The 7,623-nt window shown below is 44.0% G+C and overlaps 1 long non-coding RNA gene across 1 annotated transcript; it reads right to left on the minus strand.

Annotated features, from left to right (window-relative positions):
* On the minus strand, positions 1–5,588 carry LOC141277509 (uncharacterized). The gene is made up of 3 exons (XR_012328999.1): positions 5,536–5,588; positions 1,643–1,723; positions 1–127 (listed from the first exon to the last, which is right to left on the minus strand). It is a non-coding gene; the product is annotated as an uncharacterized lncRNA (long non-coding RNA).
* Between the last annotated feature and the right edge of the window lie 2,035 nt (positions 5,589–7,623).

Genomic DNA, 7,623 nt, shown 5'->3' on the forward strand with positions numbered 1-7,623 from the left:
CCACAGACACCAGATGAATGATGCTCTCCAGCATCACATCTCTGTACAGCTTTCTCTGGGATGTGTCCAGCAGGGCCCACTCTTCCTGGGTGAAGTCTACAGCTATATCCTTGAAGGTCACTAATTCCTAAAACATCATGGACATTTTGTGAAGCCAGGGCCTTCCCTACAAAGGGCCACGGGAAGATACTGGACACGGCAGTGCTGCGGTTGGGTTGCTGTATAAGAGAAAGCTCAACCCTGTTTGGGGTTCCAGTCAAATGTTTATGGTGACATGTCGTGTGTCTTTCACGCAGACAGAAATATCCACCCACTTTGAAAACATAACATCATTATGAACATGAGTGAGATAACTGTGGTGGAAATAACGTGGGCACAGATGATGGCCAAATTCTGTAGGACTGAACATCCTCCAAGAGAATGTGGGTAATCAGGGGTGGCCTCTCTCATCTCTACACAACTCACATGTTCGCGACAGAGAATAAGTCGTACAGTTCAGAAGCAAACCCCAAGGGGCCTGAGACTGCTGTGCAGAAGGAGTGTCCTGGCCTGACCCTCCTGTGGTGAGGCTCTGCGTTTCCATTTTCTCTGGGACCTTCAAGCATGGGTTATCATTATTCTTCCCGTTATCACAACCCTGTCTATATGCTAACGGGAAATAGAGGCCCCTCAGTTGAACCTGATCTTTCCAGTCCTTCAAAAGTTGCTACAAGAACCTAGGTTTACTCCGTTACAATCCTTTTTCCGCAATGCACAGCCCGAATTAAGAAAACGATTCCAGACATTTCTTTCTTTTTTTTTTTTTTTTTTGCGGTACGCGGGCCTCTCACTGTTGCGGCCTCTCCCGTTGCGGAGCACAGGCTCCGGACGCGCAGGCTCAGCGGCCATGGCTCACGGGCCCAGCCGCTCCGCGGCGTGTGGGATCTTCCCGGACCGGGGCACGAACCCGTGTCCCCTGCATCGGCAGGCGGACTCTCAACCACTGCGCCACCAGGGAAGCCCCAGACATTTCTTTCTGTTTTCAAATTTCAACACAGTTTAATTACAAAGAAGGAAACTGGGGTTTTGGGAGCAAGAGGGGTAAGAAGAATTGTTTTCTTTTTTCAAGTTATTTAAATGTTCAAGTGTGTTCTATAAACACTTGAATAAATTTAAAACTGGGAAAAATAAATGAATTATTCCTCATTGCTCTCCTCCCTGCTACCCCAATCTCAATGCTGCACAGCCCTCCTCTGCAGCATCTGAATCACTGGATGGACTGAACTCACCTGAAGAAACATCTGCCTCCCTGTAGGACTACAAACGTTTGCTCTTACTCATTTCCATCACCTGTGTCCACCACATGCCTAAGCCCAAAGCGGACACTAACATGGGATACATTAGAAGAAACAACTTTTCACCTTTTCTTCAAGGACATGATGAAGGGGGTGGGGAACGGAATAAAGTAGTGTAAATATTGGGTAGGGGATTATTTCTTGATCAATCCCCGACCTGCCATAAGCCTCCCAGAGTCCTGAGGAAATATGACAGGCAGTAATTTAACTTCACGGGGGCACACAGGAGATCCAGGCCAAGACGGGAAACACACTCCTCCCCTGGAAAAACAGGTATCAATTCACGAGGAAGAGCAAGTGCTACTCACCTGGGGTTGCATTGTCTGGAACTCAGTCGCCCTGTCTTCCTGTGTATTCTCACCAAAGGACAGTTCAAAAGCTAAGCAAAGCTGAGGAAAGAGAAAGAAGCCAAGAGACTCCAGTCTTTTCTAACATTCCCAGACATGCCCAGCGTCCTGAATCTGCAAACCTTCACATGGTAGTGACTCCTCAACCCGCACGTGTCTGCAGCGGCGACAAGGACAAATGGGGAGAGGGCTCTCCTCTCCAAGGGTCGACTGTAAGTCTGTGACGCTCATAATGCAGATATTGACATCCTCACTACATAGATAACAAAACACAAGTATGGGGCTTTACAGTTTAATTAGATGCGGCGTTCTGATGTATTATTTAACTCCATCACTGGCACCAAATCCTAAGAGAACCTGACTCCTGCCATATGGAGAGTCTCGTATCCATAACCCAGGACGCCATTCTGGAGTCGCTGATTCTATAAATCTTGGTGAGGTCCCCTAGCATTGTTTTGCAACACCCGTCTCAGCTCAGCAGTGTCCCGTACTCTCGCTCAAGATAACTTGCCTTTAGTCATCTGGCTCCTCCACATGTGGAATTCAGGCAATGTCAGTGTCTCAACCCTAGCTGTATACTTCAGGGCCTTGGATACGTGACCCAGCAACTCTGGAATCTCTTTCATGCTGAGCGGAAACAATTCAGAGACCCATCCCTTGCTCAAGTGCTCAATGAGTCTCATCATGCGAGTCTAGCATATACAACCCCTTGCACAGAACCAAGCAGGAGTACAAGTGTCATAATGCTACAGTTATGCTGCACAATCCCCATAAGGCAGACAGGCTCATAAAATATAGTGAAGGGCTTTCATTCTGGAGGAAATTTATTGACTGGGATATCTCAGTGAAATGGTGCCTGGAATTCTAGTTATTTTTATGAACAAGATTATCCCTTCATTTTATAATTTAAGGATATGAAAGAATCTGTCAACTCTCAAGTACTACCTAAAACAAAGTTTACAATTAAATATATTACATCACCAAATACTGACACTGTGTCAACAGAATATGATTAAAACCCTTTGATGCTGAGGACCTGGAAACAGAAAAAAAAAAATCTGCTAGTGTTAGTGAGACCCTGAGTGGAATTCACATGTATTTGCTTACATACATACGTTGTTGCATTTAATACTCACAACAACCCTGCCTTTATGGATTATCACACATTTTTCTTTTTTTAAATAAATTTATTTATTTATTTTTGTCTGAGTTGGGTCTTTGTTGCTGTGCACGGGCTTTCTCTAGTTGCGGCGAGCAGGGGCTACGCTTCCTTGCTCCGCGGCATGTGGGATCTTCCCAGACCAGGGCTCGAACCCGTGTCCCCGGTGTTGGCAGGCGGATTCTTAACCACTGCGCCACCAGGGAAGCCCTAGTCACACATTTAACAACTGATGTGCGCTAGGTTCAGGAAGCTTTATTTATATGACAAAATTGTGCGGCTAGAAATCGACAGAATAAGAATTTAAAATGAGCTCTGCCCATCTCTGAATATCAAATAACTAAATATTCTAATCTTGTGGGTAGACACCAAGACCAGGTTTTACCTGTATATGTCACCAGTCAGATCCATGACCAGAGACCTCTCCCTCACAAACCTCCTCCTTTCAGCCTGTCCCTACAAATACTGCCCATGCCCTTCTCCTACTACATGGGAACCTCCAGTTCACTGACCTCAATTTCCAAAATCAGCCCTCACCTCTCCTCATTTTTACAGGTCAGTGTAACACACAATTACTCATTTCAGCATATACACACCAAGACCAACAATTCTAATGCCCCTTAGTCCTTCCCCATATCCACTGAGACGCCAGTCCCAGATGACCCCAAATATCTCCTCTTCCCATGGCTGCATCTGTCACAGTTCAGGTTTAGGTATTGATCTGGTCTAATTACAGTGTCATATATCTCCCAAAGGCTTTGTCTGAATATCTGGCATCTTACTATGGCTTACTAATCACTCTGCCATGCTTCATTAATATGTCAATATTCTCTGTACCTTTCAAATCTCACAAATTCTCTTTCAAAAATGGCTTCACTTCCTACTGCAGAGATGAATTAGATAATGTGAAGAAACAGTTCTGCTCACTGGCGTGAAATCTGTACTTATTCCTGGACTCCAACTCATCAGTGTGTCTTCTCATGTAAAAACTGAAAAGTCATCTCTGTTCCTAACTAAATCCAACTTCTCCAGTTGTACCCCTTTTTCACCTACTCCCTCAAATATTTCATATTATAGATTAGAAACTGAATTTATTGTACCAGCAACCTCTTCATCACTTCCCCATCCATCTCCTTAAACTCATTTAGTCTCTACACTCTTGAAATAAAAACCAGCTCTAAGCCAGTTTACATCTCATCCCTGCCACGTGACCTTTCCCCTTCAAAATAAAACTGAAAAACACTACATACTTGGTCACAGTATGGTGACAGTACATACTTGGTCACACTCCCTCACTTGTAAAAATCACTAATGATCTCGTTAATAAATTTTGATAAGATCACAGTTATTCCCCCATAATTAAATGCAATGAGTGTATCTCAACCTTTTACTTGGAACCAAAGCATGATCTCCTTTTGGGAACTTTCTCTCTCCTAGGATTATCTGACAGCTCAAATTTCTGTCTTTAAAATATTCTAGGGCTTCCCTGGTAGCGCAGGGGTTAAGAACCCACCTGCCAATGCAGGGGACACGGGTTCGAGCCCTGATCCGGGAAGATCCCACATGCCACAGAGCAACGAAGCCTGTGCACCATAACTACTGAGCCTGAGCTCTAGAGCCCGTGAGCCACAACTACTGAAGCCCGTGGGCCTAGAGCGCATGCTCCACAACAAGAGAAGCCAGCGCGATGAGAAGACCGTGCACAGTAATGAAGAGTAGCCCCCGCTCGCCACAACTAGAGAAAAGCCTGCGCGCAGCAACGAAGACCCAATGTAGGCAGAGACAATAAATAAGTAAAATAAAATTTATAAATAAATAAAACTTAGAATTGAGATGTCTCAGACTACTGGTGCAAGAAAGAATACAAGATTCTGAAAAACCGTTTAAAAACAATCTACTGTCATTTTGAATATAAGCTTTTGTTTCAAAATCAATATTTTCCCTCCATGTCTTTTTATGACAATTTTATAAATTTGGGAGTGTCCTCGGTTTATTTCAACAATTCCTGTCACACTGAGGTCCTGCAGAAGACCTGTCATAAGATGAAATTCAAAAGTATCTAGGGCTGTCATTGGGTCACACAAAAAAAGTTAATCATGGTAATAATTCAACTTGAAAACGAGATACACTGAGAAGCATTATTTTAAATATATGAGAGAGAAGGCAACTTCCTTTAAAGCCTGCAAAGTGAAATCATAATAAATTCTGATTTGGATGTGAATAAAATATCAACATTTAAACATGGTTGGGAGTTTTAATACACCTACTCTTCTATTTTTCAATGTTTTTTCAACTACTTTCACTTTATAGAAAAACTACCCTCTAGAAAGTAATAAACACGTGTAGCGCTGCAAACACTACTTCCCTTTCACCTGGGAACCGGGTGCCTGTTGACCAGGCCCTTCCCGTGTCCCCAAGTCACTCGACCAAACACCCCGGCTCGTCGTGGTGCTTCCACCAGCGTCCACACGGGTCCCTTCCTCCGAATCTGTAGTGGGATTTCCCCTCAGAAATTATCTTGAACCCGTAAAAAATACGACAGCCTCCTGTGATTTTCACCCCAAACCCCTCACCGAACGCATACTTCTGTAAAAGAAGTCTTGCTAAATCAGTGCACGAGAAAGTGAAGAATAAAACACTTGGAAAAGTCCACAAAACGGAAAGCACTTTACCGCTCTTTGAGAAAAATACGTACCTTCAGGTCGGGTCTGTCCTGAGGAAACAAACCGCTTGCTCTCGGGGGCAGGCGGCGTCCTCGAGGTCCGCGGGCAGAAAGCGCATGCGCCCTATGTGCGTCACGCCACGTGGCGCTTCTGCTCCCCCTGCCGGCGGCCGGACGCGGTACAGGATGCTGAGAGCTCGCTGTTCGCTGGGGAAGTGAGCCCTTCACAGGCTCTTGCGCAGTTAGCCTGGGGGTAACAGACACGTGAGGGGAGACGGCTATAACAGCCCATGTGCTAATGGATGACGGAGCTTAACGTATTAAGCTATGTTGATAGCTTAATATTATAAATATTTATATTACTATGTTAATATAAACGATTATTCCTTATAGACATGCATCTATGTCTATATGTATATATGGATCAATGGATCGGTAGATGCAACTTAGGTGGACATACATAGGTCAGAACATACAAAAACTTCCTCACACTGTCAGCTGAGAAGCCAAGAAACAAGCACTCCCCTGTAGCAATGGACGCATTCAGATCTACGTTGTTGTTGTTGTTTTTGAACATATTTGCCAATGAAAAGAAACCATGTTCCTGGAGAAATAGGTCATTCTAGGTCTGGAGCAGGAAATGTACAAGATGAACCTGGAGACTCTTGTAGTTCCAGACAGTGAGGAAGTGTTAATTCAACAAAACAATAAACGCACACATACACACACAGGCACAGATGGGATTATGTCAAAGGAAAACAGAAATCAACTAAAAGAATTCCCAAGGGCCAAAACTGGAAGATTCTGAGCAACAAAATAATTAAGTAGTATTCACTATAACCCAGGGTACAAAGTAAATATCCAAGAGTTCATACTGATTTAAATAAAAGACTAACTATATAAATAAATTGGGGGAGGGTACAAATCTCCCATGGAGAGGAATTCCTGATAATTCAGGTGGATATCAGCAATCCAGGAGGTAGAGTAGAACTCTCCACTCCTTAAGGGCCGCACATAGTGAAATCCTTCCAAAACAATGCACTTTTTGACATGACGAGAGCATAACTTTACACTGGAGAAACCTGGTAAATAGCTGGACAGACAACATTAACATCCTAGTGATAAATCATTTCATACCTGTAGCCTTGAAATGAAATGATGAGAATGGTAGTTTACCTCTGTCATCCTTCTCAAAAAACAAATGAACAAAATAAAAATTCAACAAATAAAGAAACACATAAGCCAAACTAATTATAAGAAAAATCATCAGCTATATCCCAATTGGAGTAAATTCCATAAAATTCCAAGGTTCCCCGGAGTACTTAGAAAGTTCCGTGGTTGCTTGAGTGAGCCGGTCACTTCCTCTACGGCTTCCGGGTCAGTATCAACATTTCCTGGCCACCAGAGGCGACCCGGAAAGTTTTCATCAGCTCAAGGGGACCAAGGTAGCTGACTGAGCAGCCATTTTGACCTATGGTGGTCTCCTGGCTTTCGAGCTTAAGTAAGTTTCTGAAGAGGGAGAAGTGTTCTCCCTGCAGCCTTTCCGGACTGGTTCTTGTGTCCTTGGGGGCATCTGAGAGAAATAGCAGGAGTCTCATGCCCACCGTTCACTCGCTGGCCTTCTGTGTCATTAAGAGCTGTTTCTGGGTCCCTGAGTTGAAGGAGAAAATTCAGTGGTTTCTCAATATGTCCAAAGATGTCCTCGGATGGTGATTCCAGCGGGCTACAAACAATTGCTGGGCTTTGCAGGGACTTGTGACTTTTTGCAGAGTCTCAGGAGGGCCCAGTACATCATCCTTGGTTCTCACATTCCAGCCTGGGAGAGCCCCTGCCTCAGAAGGGGAACGAGGAGTATCTCAGGAGCATCTTCAAGCCGAAGGTTCAGTCGGGAATATCACGAGCTGGGAGCTGCAGTATATGAGTATTTGTGTTGGGGACCCCTCACAGGCATCTTCAGAAAATCAGACACCCTTGGTGAGTAGAGAGACTCTATTCATTGTTGTATAAATACAACCAAAACACAATACATAAGGGCAACAGATATATGAATAAAAATAATCATGAATGTCACCAGTAACAAAGATCATTATCATCCTAGTGATACTAACAATTATAAAACTG

The sequence above is a fragment of the Tursiops truncatus genome, chromosome 21, assembly GCF_011762595.2.
Source record: "Tursiops truncatus isolate mTurTru1 chromosome 21, mTurTru1.mat.Y, whole genome shotgun sequence".
Lineage (NCBI taxonomy): Eukaryota > Metazoa > Chordata > Mammalia > Artiodactyla > Delphinidae > Tursiops > Tursiops truncatus.